Below are 14,009 nucleotides of genomic sequence, written 5' to 3'. Positions count from 1 at the left end.
AATAATTAAAGAACACGGGGAATTATATAAATTTCAATTAAAATACATGAGTTATGTTTCACACTTATTTCTTCCCCATTAAAAATGGTTATCATTTTCTCTTCTTAGTGAAAGTAATGATCAATCATGGTTTTCCATACAGTTGGTTAACACTAAAATTACATTGAAACTATTACTGGTTTTGACACTGTTGACAAGGAGAGATCAATATCCACACTACCATCAACTGTGCTAATATTTGAAAACCCTTGCCTCCACTACTTACAAGAAGTCACCACTAAAGTTTCTTGTTTACTTCAATTTTTGACATTGTCCATCATAATGGAATGACTTGAATACCCATTTAAGAACTCTCATTTGATGTACTTGGATTTGAGTGGAGATAGATCAATGGTGCCTAACTTTCTTGAAATACCTAGATCAACAATGTATAACTTTTATAGTGGATGTTTGCATGCTATGAAGATGAATGATGACCCCCTCATTAGTGGTTCATAAAGGCACATAGGGACCGTAGGAAATTGAGCACAAGAACATTTTACTAAGGTTTTAGTAGACTAGTTTCAAAGAAATGCAAGGGACACTTATCATTGTCATTTATAATAAGATCTTCACATCACCATCATTCAATCAACAAATCTCCTGTAGGTTGGGGGAAAGGGGGTTAGAGTTGCCATATTAATATGATCTAGCTTAAATCAATTTCTTCTAACAATTTGATTTCACACTCCTTTTGTGTATTGATACTATTGTACATAACAACCACATGTTTGACCTATTCATGATCTCTAATTGGTTTGAAATTACTAAAATTATTTTAATATTGAATCAAGTTAATATGATGATTTACAAACGAATGAATGTTGTTGAAGGCCTTGTAATAAAATACTTGCAAACAAAGGTGATATTCTTACTAAAGAAATTTTAATAATTTACTTGATAAATGTTATGTGCAATATTCACTATTCACAATGCATAATTCACTAGTAAGGCTAATGAGAAATGTGTCATAGGTAAATGATTTGATATTTTTGAAGCATAAGATATGTGATTTCTCAATCGATAGTTTTCATAAATTTATATGCTTGAATCAATTAGTGGTTGTAACTGCAATCATATCATATTGAAAATCAACAATGTACAAAGTGAGTTATTCATTGTTTACATATAAAATGCACTAATATGAGTGCATAAATGTGATATGTAATTTTTGAGATAAAAATGTATTCTAAATAATTTTGCATTTCTTAAAAAAACATATATATGATGATAATAATTGATAACTGGATTTAATCAAGGTTTGATTAGACACAATCATGGATGAATTGTGTCATTGAACTTTTTGAATTGTAAGGCATCTAATTTCATTATTTAAAGTCATTTTTTTGTAAATTCGTATTTTAAATACACTGAAATCATCACTTGAGCTAGAAATATATTATTGAATTGTACTTAGTTATGTCCATTAATATGAGTATATAAATGTGATTTATAATATCCATATATTATGATGCATTTTTTTCGAAAAATAAGTCTTTTAATTTCTTGATAATAAGTATTAAGTTGACTATTTAGGCTAATGGGTGATGGCTCATAAGTGAATACTACTCGTTAAGTTGTAGGGTATTCAATTTTTAACACATATTTTTTTTTTTCATATATTCTTAAATCAACTATTTGTATATGCAATCATCTCATCTCATTTAATTTAATAAGGAATCCATTTATTGATTTTTATTTGTCTATCAGGTAATTTATTAAGACTGTATTAATCTCATATTGTATTGTTTTGAAACAAAATTCTCTTCTTAATAAAACATGGAATAATTAATTAACAAATTATGTGTTAAGTGGACCATCTAGACTCATTAAAGAGATGGGTAAAAAATGGTTGTATTTAATATTTTTGCACCATAGGACATTGACTTTCCAATCCATATTAGCGTTTTGTCATTTTCAATTCTTAAATAGTTTATTTGTGGTTTAAATAATTTCATTACTAGAATCCAATATGACTTGAAGACAAAATCACTGCTGATACTGGACATGAATGGGAAGTTATTTATTGAATTTCATTTAGTTATTTGTATTCATATAAGTTTATAAATGTAATTTATTTTTGATTTCACACTCCTATTCTGTATTGATACTATTGCACATAACAACCCCATGTTTGAACCATTCATGATTTCTAATTGGTTTGAGATTACTAAAATTATTTTAATGTTGAATCAAGTTAATATGGCAATTTACAAAAGAATGAATGTAGTTGAAGGCCTTGTAATAAAAAACTTCCAAATTTAATGAAATATGTGTTCCATACTCGTTAAAGGCATAACTTCTTGGTCAACCCGATCATACTATAGGGATCCATCTCGATTTTGTTGGTTAACATATAACACCCTTCCTAAATGCCACATGTGATAGTTGTACCCTTTTGTCCCAATATAATTAAACATAAGGGACTTAGGCTTTATGAATAATAAATTAATTGTACTATATCTTATATACTTATGGTGTATCTAAGTCTCTCCTTTTTCTTTCCCATACTTTATATATTTTTCCCATGGCATTAAGCTTCTCCATGGTATCATACCCATTTATGTTACCTCCTAGCTTTGCATACTCATAATTTTGTTTATGCACTACAACTAAATTACTATTTTGTCCACCCTTAGCTCACTTATCTTTCTTTCTCGAAATAGGTTAAAAACATTATCCTTGGCATATATTATTATTACTATTTTGAAATAATTATATGACATGCAATTATCATAGTAAACAACCCCTCAACCTCTAACTTCAATGCTAACTTGGTCAAATGTGATGTACCTTCCTCAACCCTTAGTTCTTGTTTTCATGGAATTCATGGATCAATAATTCAATTGGGTGTCATGTTACCATGCTACATGGTCTTGTAATACTGGTTCACACCACAACTAGCACGTGGACCCAATGTGGTTGATTATTTGGATGGTGAGGATTACTGTATAGGGGGATTGTCACAAGTCCACTTTCTAGAAATATAAATACTTTTTTTTTAAAGAAATAAATACTAATGTAGTTCAATAAGTTCATATTCATTAGGTTTCCCTCCCCCTATAACAGTGTCTGGTGTGTAGACTGGGTGGGGGGATGTCTCAAAAAGTTATCCTTCTTCCTCATGCTCTAACCATAAGGGCAAGTCATCCTCAATAGAAGGTTGAGCAGGAGGGTACATCACAAGTTTTTTTGATGGATGCCCATTCTTTATGGTCATGTTCCCAACCCTACAACTAATGAGGCATCAAAAGTGGCCAACCAAGGTCTTCTTAAGATGATAGAATAACCATTAGACTTGGTTTTGGGCTGTAGGACAAGGAAATCAGTGGGATACTCCCAAGAGTCAATGGAGACCATTACATCCTCAATAAATCCCTCGGGAGCTATTATGGATCTATTTGCAAGTTGCAGTATGTAATCGGCCTCCTCCAAAATCTACCCAAGTAACTGTCCAACCATGGTAAACGTGTGACGAGAGAGGTAATTATAAGGGATTCAACCTCCTTGGTGACCTTAAAGAAATGGAATCGACGGAAACAAATCAACCATACCTTCCACATCAGCAACAATACCCCCAGGGGACATCCCAGCCACTCAAGCATCCTGCCCCTAGGTCCCACTGACCTTTTAGACCTCTTAACATTTGGACGCTCTCATGCTATGGGCATGCTAGCATCTAGGGACCTCTTGACACTTTCACAGGCCTACAAGCCACCATCCAAGGACTTTTCCCAGCGGACCTGTGCCAACATCCCTTGAAATCAAGGCACTTTTCTGGCCCAGAATTTCGGCCACTCCCCAAAATTTGTGTAAGTTTTAGAATCCATCGAAGACATGATGACAAAGATAAAAAAAATTAGAAATAAAACTCAGGACTAAGCCTAACCATCCCCAACAGGGATTGACATTCTGTCAAACACTTGGAATCAATGCAACCTATAGGTTTAGGATACAAGACAAAGCATGAATGACTAAAAACACTTATGAACCATGGCAAGAAGGATCACCAACGTCTCCATTGAACTATTATAACATCAATTAGGTCTTGCATCCATCATTTTAACATTCAAAAGTAAATACATGAAATAACCATGAAATGAATCAACCAATTAACCATGCTTATAACGAGCATAAAACCATGTAAATATCAAAGATATGACATCCTTTAAATCCACATATAAAAAAATGAAAAAGTAAGAGAACTTAGCTTTCACTAATAATATAAAAATCTGAAAAGGTTCAGTACTTCCATGTACCACCCGACTGTAGATATGGGTGAACCAAATATTTCTTTTAGCCAATCACCCCCAATGCCATATTCCAAATGTGAATGTGGGATCTCATAGGAAAACCAATCCAAAAACAACCAAGTGAATCCAAAGGTTAAACCACCTCCACCCTCATCAAATCGTGATCACACCTAAACTGGTGCTCCGATCATAACTGAACCGAACTATGAATTCCATCTGGACTCCATCACTATCCTTGAGGAATTTTTGACTCCTTGCCTCTCAGGCTTTACAGCAATCCAACCACGGATCACTTGGCCCTAAACTGAGACCAGTGTCTCAGGCTTTACCACAATCTAAACCGGATCATTAGGCCGTAAACTAAGATTCCTCCCTCAGAGTTTACTGTGTATCCTTCCAAAACAGATCAAGGGATTCCTAGGCCTTTGGGAATGAACCTTGAGACCACCTCCGCCCGAAATTCTGAAATCCATCCGAAAATCCAAAGATCCAAATTGAAAAAAAATATCCCAACACCATGTCATCAAGAAAAAGGCGAGGCTAGGCTGAAAACCACTGTCATAACCCGGAAAAACCATGCCACCGACAATAAGAGAACCATACACCAACATGCAAAGCCATGCATGTCTAGACCAATTAGGGAATCACACATGCAATATGCTACCTGCAAGTATTCCTGATGAAGCTCCCTGATCCTGCTCTTCTTCCTTGACCCTTGCTTTCCTTCCTTTCCTTTCCTTGCTCTAAAACCTAAGAAAAAACTTTAGTTAAGTGTTTACATTGACCAAGATGTTGCCAACTAATTCTCATAAGCCTTTTTATCAATGAGTACTCTATTTTCTTCAATTTCAATCATTTTCATTCAATTTCCTCCTCACATGCAACCTATGACCTTTTACCTCACTTTTCTCCTATTTTCCTTTATTTTCATAAACAAATGTGCCAAAATTCCTTTTTTCCTTTTAATGCCTTTGCCTTTGCCTTTGCCTTTGCCTTTTCCTTTGCCTTTTCCAATCTCCTTTGCCATAATAAAATGCAATCGCCTTTCCCATAGTAAACTGACTGAACACCCACACCAAGGTGTCCTACCGAACATTAATCTTGGAATAAGTGTTTGTTTCCCATGGTATTATTCTTTCCTTTATATACCTTATTACATGGAATTTTCATGAGGGTTGTTACACAATATCATAGTAGTCTTCCTCAAGACCCCTTGGAGGTTGAGCTCGAGAATGGTTTCCCTAGTCATCACATTGATTGCATCCCCAAGGTCAATCAAGGTATTAGGGACCATAATGCCATCAATGTGCACAAACACTACTGGGCTACCATTATCCAAGTACTTTGGGGAGATTACCCTCCCAAGCATTAGGTCAAAAAATTGTCCAACAAAATGGATAGTGGGGTATCTATTCTTCTTCTCCCAGGTATTTTGAAACACTCTTCGTTGATAAGCTTGTTGTAAACGGGGACATCTTTGATGGCTTGGAGAAGGGGTATTTTTACACACAAGTTCTTCAAATCTCCCTGAAGTTAAGCCTCTTCTAGGGTGTGTTGTTTAGGATGGACCAACCATTCATGGTAAGGAGGTGCATTGGCTTGAGGGGCAGTATACTCGTTCTCTTCAATCTCTCTATGTGGAAAAGGTGGGTGATTATCTAGGATCACCTTCCGAGAAGGAAGGTTGATCTCTTGGATTTCCACAACATAAGCAAGCTAGGATGTCTCCCCACTATAAACCTATTGTTCCTACTTATTGTTTAGGTTCAGATTGGGTTGAGAAAGCATTTGAGGTTTCTTAAGTGGGGTATGGTGAGGGAGCTATGGTTGAGGTTGGGGTGGAGGTAGTAGAGCAGGAGTTTTGGTTGTTTGAGGCCTCCACCCTAGTGAGAGGTTTCTCGATTGGGAATATTGTGGTGGATACAGTTGGAAAGGACGGTTAATAGGACAAGGAGGATGTTCAGGAGTATAAGGCCAAGGAGGATGTGTGGGCCATGATAGATGAGTGGAAGGAAACCAAGGCTGGAAAGGTGCATTCTTATTTGGATTTTAATGAGGATAGTGCACACCTTGCATTCCTTGCTAATATGGTGGAGGACCTTAAGGCCTCCTCTGGTTAATAAAGCAGAGTTTCTCTGAACCACCTTTTCCCCCTTGGTATATAGCCTTCAGACCTATCATAGAGAGACATTCTTCTATTGCATGATTTTCTTTACAAACGAAATAGACTTCTATGACATTCAGTGGGCACTCATTCATAGGGTGCCTCTAAGTGCATCTTGGGTAGAAGATACCTAGTGCCCTTTCTCCTTCCTCTTGGTTCCTTTTAATTTGCACTGTATCCATTTGTAGGGGAAATGTATGCAACATGCCACTCTTAAAATCCTCCAACATACTTCCTATCCCATGTTTGAGGGCTGATGTAAAGAGAGATGAACTAACCAAGCCTTGGCTAGACCCACCCTTTTTTCTAGCAGCCCTAGAGTGATTCGTATATATTGTTTTGATGACATCATAAAGAAATTAAGAGATGTCTCTTCGAGACAACATGTTGAGGGTTTCCATTACATCCTCCCTGATCCCTCATAGAAGAACTAGCTTGAGTGATTCAAGATCAAGGGTACAATTAGCCCTCCTATAATTGAGTTGGAATCTTTCCTCATAGTCCTCTAAGGATTCATTTGTTCCTAGGGTCATCCTAAAGATTTCCTCCTTTGTTTCCTTGGAACTGCAGTATTCATTGTACTTGTCATTGAAGGCTTGTTTCATTTGGGCCTAGGTAGTGATGTTGCCTTTAGGTAAATCATAAATGAGTGCAAGGGTACATCTTTGAGGGTAGATGGAAATAAATTTAGCTTATGTCCATCCGAGGCATAGCCATAGGTCCTACAAAAAACAACAAATTCAAACACAAATGTGTGAGGATCTCCAGAGGTTAGGCCATGGAAATGTGGAAGGGAAACATGGCTTATATTACTCATTCCGGCCTACCCATTAGTTTCCCTGATAGGGAAAATCTCATCTTATCTGTTTTTAGCCATGGTTTGTGTAGGTGAGATATGTTTTTCTTCCCCTATGGGTTCCTAAAAAATTCCAGGTTTCTCACCTAGAGGCTTTTCTAATTCCCCTATAGTGAGAGAGGAAAGTTCACAATCACCAAAGAAGAATACAGGTTGACTGCTCGAAGGGGTGGGGGTTTTTGGTAAGAATTTCCCTTGATTTTCCCTACTCCTACAAGGCATGAAAGAACTAACTATGTTTTTTGAATTCTTTTTCTCCTTTTTTTTCATGAAGCCTTCAAACCAATAAGACTAATGCAAAGCAAAAAACAAGTAACTCCTAAGTAGAAACAACACCTACTTGAACACCTCCTTGACAACAGCGCCAAAAAATGATGAGCTATGGTATTGCACCAAGGATGTTGCAACTCTCAATGCTTATCAACCTAAATTATCAACTTGGGGTTCATACAAACTTAGAGGTGATAGTGCTATATGCACAACATGTTAGGTTCTACTCATGTCATCCTCAGTCGTTAGATTATATCAAGGTATTCAAAACCACTCCTTCGACTAACTACAAATATAATTTCTTATGAAAGCATATCCTGATTGCAAGGAGATGAACTTGATTTTAACGACAAAAATGAAAATGCCATTAATTAAATGTAAATCCTAATTTAAATGTCATGAAAGGGAAAGGCTAGTCTAGTTGCAAAAGTAAACCCCGCCACCCTATTTGCACACTGTTGTAGCTACTACAACCACCCTCCAAAATTTTTCCTTAGATTCGTTTTGCAGCCTTCTTACCAACCATCCTCAACATCATGTATTGCACCATCAAGTACATGAGATTTAGTGGTTTTCTAGCAGCTTCCCACCCTTTGCATGATAGCTTGTTGCACTCCTGTCAGAGGCTGCTTCTGTAGAGTTGGTCTAGTTGCTGGCTTAGCAACTCCCTCAAGAAAATGCGCAATACTAGAGGGGAACCAGTCTTCCCTCCAGAAATTGTGCAAATCTGACTTGCAGCCTACTGGGCTCAGAAACTAAGCAATTTCTATATGCAATACCTATATGTCATGTTGTTATCATTGCAAACTACTCCTCAACCTCTTCTTTTAATATTATATTGGTTAAATGTGATGTACCATCATCAACCCTTAGTCCTTGTTTTGATAGAAGTCATTGATCAACCATTTAATTGGGTTACTCATACAATTTTTTAAACAGTGTGGTGTGCATCACATGACAATGCTACATGGTCATGTAACATTGGTTCACACCAGTGCTAGGGCATGGCCCACATGTGGTTAATTATTAAGATGGTCAGGATCACAAAGGGTGATCCAACGCTATAGAAATCTGGATAGATAACCTATATTTATTTCCTTTCAATTTCTTCATTTTGTATTTTTTGGCCACTTGACACGCTTCTTTGCAACTAAGAGAGTTGCGTAGACTTATGATCATAGACTTTCCCACTCAATTATTGGTGTGGCCATTTCATTCCCCATAAGAGATCTTAATATTCTCAAGAGAACATCTTGAACTCATTTTTGAGCTACTTAAGAGGTAAGCTTTGACCCTGGGAATTCGATTTTTTCCTCTCACTAGATTTATGTCATAACATGTGGATGTCGTACATTAATTTTCTAAAATTATGTTCTCTTAAACACAAACACACACACAAATTTCATTTCATATGTTGATCTTTTTTGAATTTTTAAGGTAAATGAAGTTTTAGAATTTTAAAGCAAATTAATAACTAATAGAAATTTATTAAATTTTTTTAAAATTTTGAAGTTTGAGTTGCATAACTTGCACAATTTAGGTGATGGAGGAGTTTTCAAGGTGTTGAATCCATTTGTTTAGTAAAAAGCACATTTTAAACAACTAAACATCACAATCTTGCTCACAGTTGTGTGCAATAATTAAACAAAACCACAATTTAACATATAACATATTCACAATTTACTTCACGATATCTTGAGGTGAGTGATATTTAATGTTTTTGAAAATGGGACTTTGGCAATAATGTTTTAATTTGTATTAATGAATTTAATGATATTACTCAAGTTTATATATTTGGTAATTTTTTGTTGTTGATGCAATTCTTTATGATGTTATAATTTTTTTGTTATTCAATATGTATTTTTAAACTCATAAATATATCACATTTCTGTCCTGTTAAAAGAAGAACATAGAATAATTAGATGGAATTATTTAATTTACATGACACAATTCCCTAGTTTTTGGTGGAATATTTAAATAAGAAATATAATCGTAGTCTCGCTCTTTTATGTTTTGGAGATTTCATAGGCATATTTTTTTGTCAAATTTTCCATTATTAAGGCATATATTTGTTAAAATTTAGAAGTTTGAGTTGTATAATCTACAGAGGTAGGTGCCTGAGCAGTATTCAAGGGGTTGAATCCATTTATGTATTTAAAAAAGCACACTTTAAACAACTAATATCACAATTTCCCCCACAAGTTTGTTGTAATCTTAATGAGTTATTTTTAGTGAGAATTTTTGGAATCTTTTCTGGTGGGATTTTCCCATCTAATTTCTCTAAAATCCTGTAGGAATTTATTGAAATAACTTTTCAGGGTGGGTGGTGAATCTATATATACAATCAAAAAGCCAGTTTAAATTTAACACAAATCAAGATTCCACCTCAAATTTTTTTTTTCAGCCAAATTCTACAGTAGAAAGTCCAAAAAATTGTACTAAAAACAACTCCTCACCTTAATATATTGTTGTCACCTTAAAATATAAATGTGAGAAGTTTATTGTGATTGCAAAAATAGAGTTTTGAAAATGATATTTTGCTTATATTTTCCATTCCAAGTTGGTCTGGCCATGTTTATTGTGGTCTGTGATCCAGCCAGAAATGAAATAAGAGTGAGTTTTAATTGAGGTTGGCTACGTTGAAAGAGTAGATACATCCACTATGACTATAGCTGGAAGGTGGAGACCACTTACAATTATGCATTTGACATCACCTCTCTATAAAAACTCAACTCATGAACTCGCCTTTGCAGAGCATACCAACAGCAATACCGATTTCTGGATATCATATCATGGAGTCCAAGTGTTGCATTTGGATTGAATTTGTGGTGTATATTCTGGTAATCAATATTTGCAGGGCCGATGGCCGTGATGCGATAAACCCTGGCCTTGGGAGATGGGAAGTGGTGATTGAAAATGGAGGTGTGTCAACAATGCATATGGCCACCACCATTATGGGTACAGTGGTGATGTACGATTACACAAATTTTGGTGATTCTAATATAAGCCTCGCAAATAGAATTTGCATAGGTAAATCAGCTGGTTATCATGATTCCTCAGCGCACTCCATAGAATACAAGATTGCTACAAACAAGGTGAGACCATTGACGCTGAGTACTGATACTTGGTGTTCATCGGGAGCCTTTGCTGCAGACGGTACTTTGGTTAGCACTGGTGGATGGGGCGATGGAAACATGAGTGTTCGTAAATTTTTACCTTGTGAAACTTCTACATGTGATTGGGTTGATCCAGCTGGTGAACCTAGATCTGGGCTTCTGAAAGATCGATGGTATGCTTCAAACCAGATCCTTCCTGACGGTAGAAGTATTGTTGTGGGCGGCAACTATGCTTTTACCTACGAATTCCTGCCACCAAGGAAGCCTGGTGAGGGAGTTTACAATCTGACGTTTCTGGAAGACACCTATGTGCCCCGAAACCTGCAGAGCCTGTACAATCTCTATCATTTTCTTCATCTCTCATCCGATGGAAATATCGTCATCTTCGCCAACCGTGATTCCATCTTGCTTGATTACCAAAGAAATGTTGTGGTCAGGCATTCTCCAAGAATCCCAGATGGCCCAAGAAATTACCCCACCACCGCCTCATCTTTGATGTTGCCACTGTCTGCATCTGATGCATTTCGGAGGACAGAAATTATGATCTGCGGTGGTGCTCCTCTTGACAGTTACAATTTGTCACTTGTAGGGATTTTCATTGACGCGCTCCAGAGCTGTGGAAGAATGGTTATCACAGATCCCAATGCCGATTGGGCAATGGAGAACATGTCTGCTTCCAGAGTTCTGGGAGATATGCTACTTCTTCCCACCGGTGAAATTCTGATTATCAATGGAGCGGAGAAGGGATGTGCAGGTTATGGGCAAGCAACCAATCCAGCTCTTGCTCCTTATTTATACAGAACTAATGCATTTCCAGGGCAGCGCTTCTCAGTACTCGCAAGTTCCACTGTTCCAAGAATGTATCATTCCACTACAATTGCATTGCCTGATGGTAGGATTTTTGTGGGAGGTTCCAACCCCAACAAAAATTATAATTTCACCGTTATGTTTCCCACAGAGCTTCATCTGCAAGCATACAGTCCTTATTACTTAGACGAATCTTCCCTGAAGCCCACCATCATTTCTGTGTTGCCTGCTTCGGTCACTTATGGCGGTAGCTTCAAGGTTCAATTCGCTACAAATAGTCATCATAACATTTCCATTCAGTTCAACATTTATCCTTCGACCTTCACTACTCACTCTTTTTCCATGCATCAGAGATTGCTTCTACTTGCATCTGCCACCCCACAATTAGAATTAGTAGGAGGAGCAGGGCAGAATATTTATAGTGCCCTAGTAACGGCACCTCCCACCCCTGTTGCAGCACCGCTTGGGTACTACATGCTATTCGTGCTGAACAGTGGAATACCCAGCGCTGCCACTTGGATTCATTTGTCTTCTAATTAGACTCATCCTTCTACTTTTACATTCTCAATAATCTCATATGTACTGTACTCTACCCTACTCTACCGTACTGAGTGAGCGCTACAACGGTAAGCTCTCGTACATTTTTTTTTTTTTTTTTTGTAAGCTGCTGCAGGATCTTATCTATTATATACAACCAAAAAAGAATATGTACAGTCATTGGTGACCTTGACCCACCCCGAGGGGAAACCGGGTTTGAAGGTCACCATAAGTCTGAGAGTGTCAACTTATAGCTTATGCAAATACATAACCAGGTTTAAACCTTAAACTTAACCCTACCAACATACTATTGCTATATTCCTATCAGCTATTACAGTTCCATAACATGTCCACAACACTAATTCTCATAGACCTAATAGAAAGTTCATTTGAAAACATAGCAAAACACATCAATCTACCATAAGATTCAGCTTGATCTCCTCCTCGCACTGCCTGGTAGTTGTCTTTTTCAGCAGAATTTGAATTTCCTCTAGCCTGCTGTCCTGCATCAGGAGCGTGAGTTGGAGGTTTTCCATTTCCCTTTTTAAGTTGAGGATTCCTTGAGCTATTTCCGTCATCTCCTCGGTGACCTGTTCCATGGCTTTTGCTAAAAGACGCTTCACAACCCAATAGATATGCAGGGCTTGTTTATACAGAGATAGATGCCCCCTTGTGTTCCCTGGGTTCGGAAGATGAATGCCCCATTCCTCCATTTCTGGATTTGAGGCCTCCCATAGAACCTTATTCTCCATCTCTTTGATAATTCTTCTTATCTCCGCGTCGATCCCTTCATTGTATGCTCTTTCTGCTTCCTGAGCTATCTGCTCCGTAGGGCGTCGACCTCTGTTTTGACGATTTGGGGGTGGTGTCTCAGCTTCATAGCAGTCTGCTTGCCAAATTCTCCCACGTCCCCCACGCCTTCTGCCCTTACCTCTTCTGGAGGGTCTTTCCCAAATGTTACCCCGACTACCTTGACCAACCTCGAAAGTCCCCTTCCCCATGCACTCTTCCTTGCCGTTCTCCATTTCTCCTTCCCTGCGAATTCCTTCTTCTTCCGTCTTCTCCTTCTCCATCCTGTAATGCCTGACCTCTCTTTCTTTGGATAGCTGGTGTTTTTTGGTCTCCTGCAGGCTTTCGTCCTCCTCTACCCTCTGCTTAATGTTCTTTCTTGCGTTCCGGGCTTCCTGTTGATCCTTTTCCTGTCCCATCCGTCTGCCTTCCTCTTCGGTGTTTTCTCTTGCCTTCTTTCCTCTCTCCGCCATTGCCCCTTGCCCTCTTCTAAGACGGTTACTAGGGTTTCTTTGCCAGATAGCCTCTACCTTCACCACTTTTCTAATCCTCAATTTATTTGCTGTAAGACCTTCCCTTTCTCCTAGTAGTTTATCGCCACCTATCCTGCACTCCACTGACTAAACGTCGATGTCCTTCTCCCCTGCCTTCTCCATTATTCTTTCACTTCCTTGTCTCGGGTTTTGGCCACACCTGCATACCATCTCTGCATTCCTTGATATGATTGTCTTAAGATGTGGCTTGTACTGCCACGCACTGACCCCCATCATTTCTTCATACATGTCCCTTTTCTCCACCCCGATCGGGGTCTGGATGTAGCCTTGATCATAACTGTGTCGTGTCATTAATATCCTGCTTGGTGATTAGATTTAAGTTCTCCCATCGTGGTCCTGCCAGCTGAGTTTGCCATATGCTGTCCACTTTCCCGTCCGATTCGCTACAGCCCCAGTTAGCTAAGTAATCTGCAGCTCTATTACCTTCTCTCCTAACATGGTGGATAATCTTATACTCTATACGCTCCATACTCTCTGCCAGGTCCTGGATTAGACCCACCGTCCTCCAGCTCTTTGCCACCTGTTCCCATTTCTTCCCATTATTCAATTTTCTGATTGTCTCAATTACTAAATTTGAATCGCCTTCTATTTCTAATTTCATGTATCCGTTTCTTATTACAATTC

General features: G+C 37.8%; 1 pseudogene; it reads left to right on the top strand.

The window, feature by feature from the left end:
• The first annotated feature begins 10,374 nt into the window (after window positions 1–10,374).
• LOC149225062 (aldehyde oxidase GLOX pseudogene) lies at window positions 10,375–12,045 on the top strand (annotated as a pseudogene).
• The last annotated feature ends 1,964 nt before the right edge of the window (window positions 12,046–14,009 follow it).

This window comes from Pinus tabuliformis, chromosome Q (assembly GCF_031772625.1).
Source record: "Pinus tabuliformis cultivar Carrire ecotype Pingquan chromosome Q, CPIR1, whole genome shotgun sequence".
Taxonomy (NCBI): Eukaryota; Viridiplantae; Streptophyta; class Pinopsida; order Pinales; family Pinaceae; genus Pinus; species Pinus tabuliformis.
Note: the sequence above shows the minus strand (reverse complement) of the source record. Positions and strands in the feature narration are given on the sequence as shown.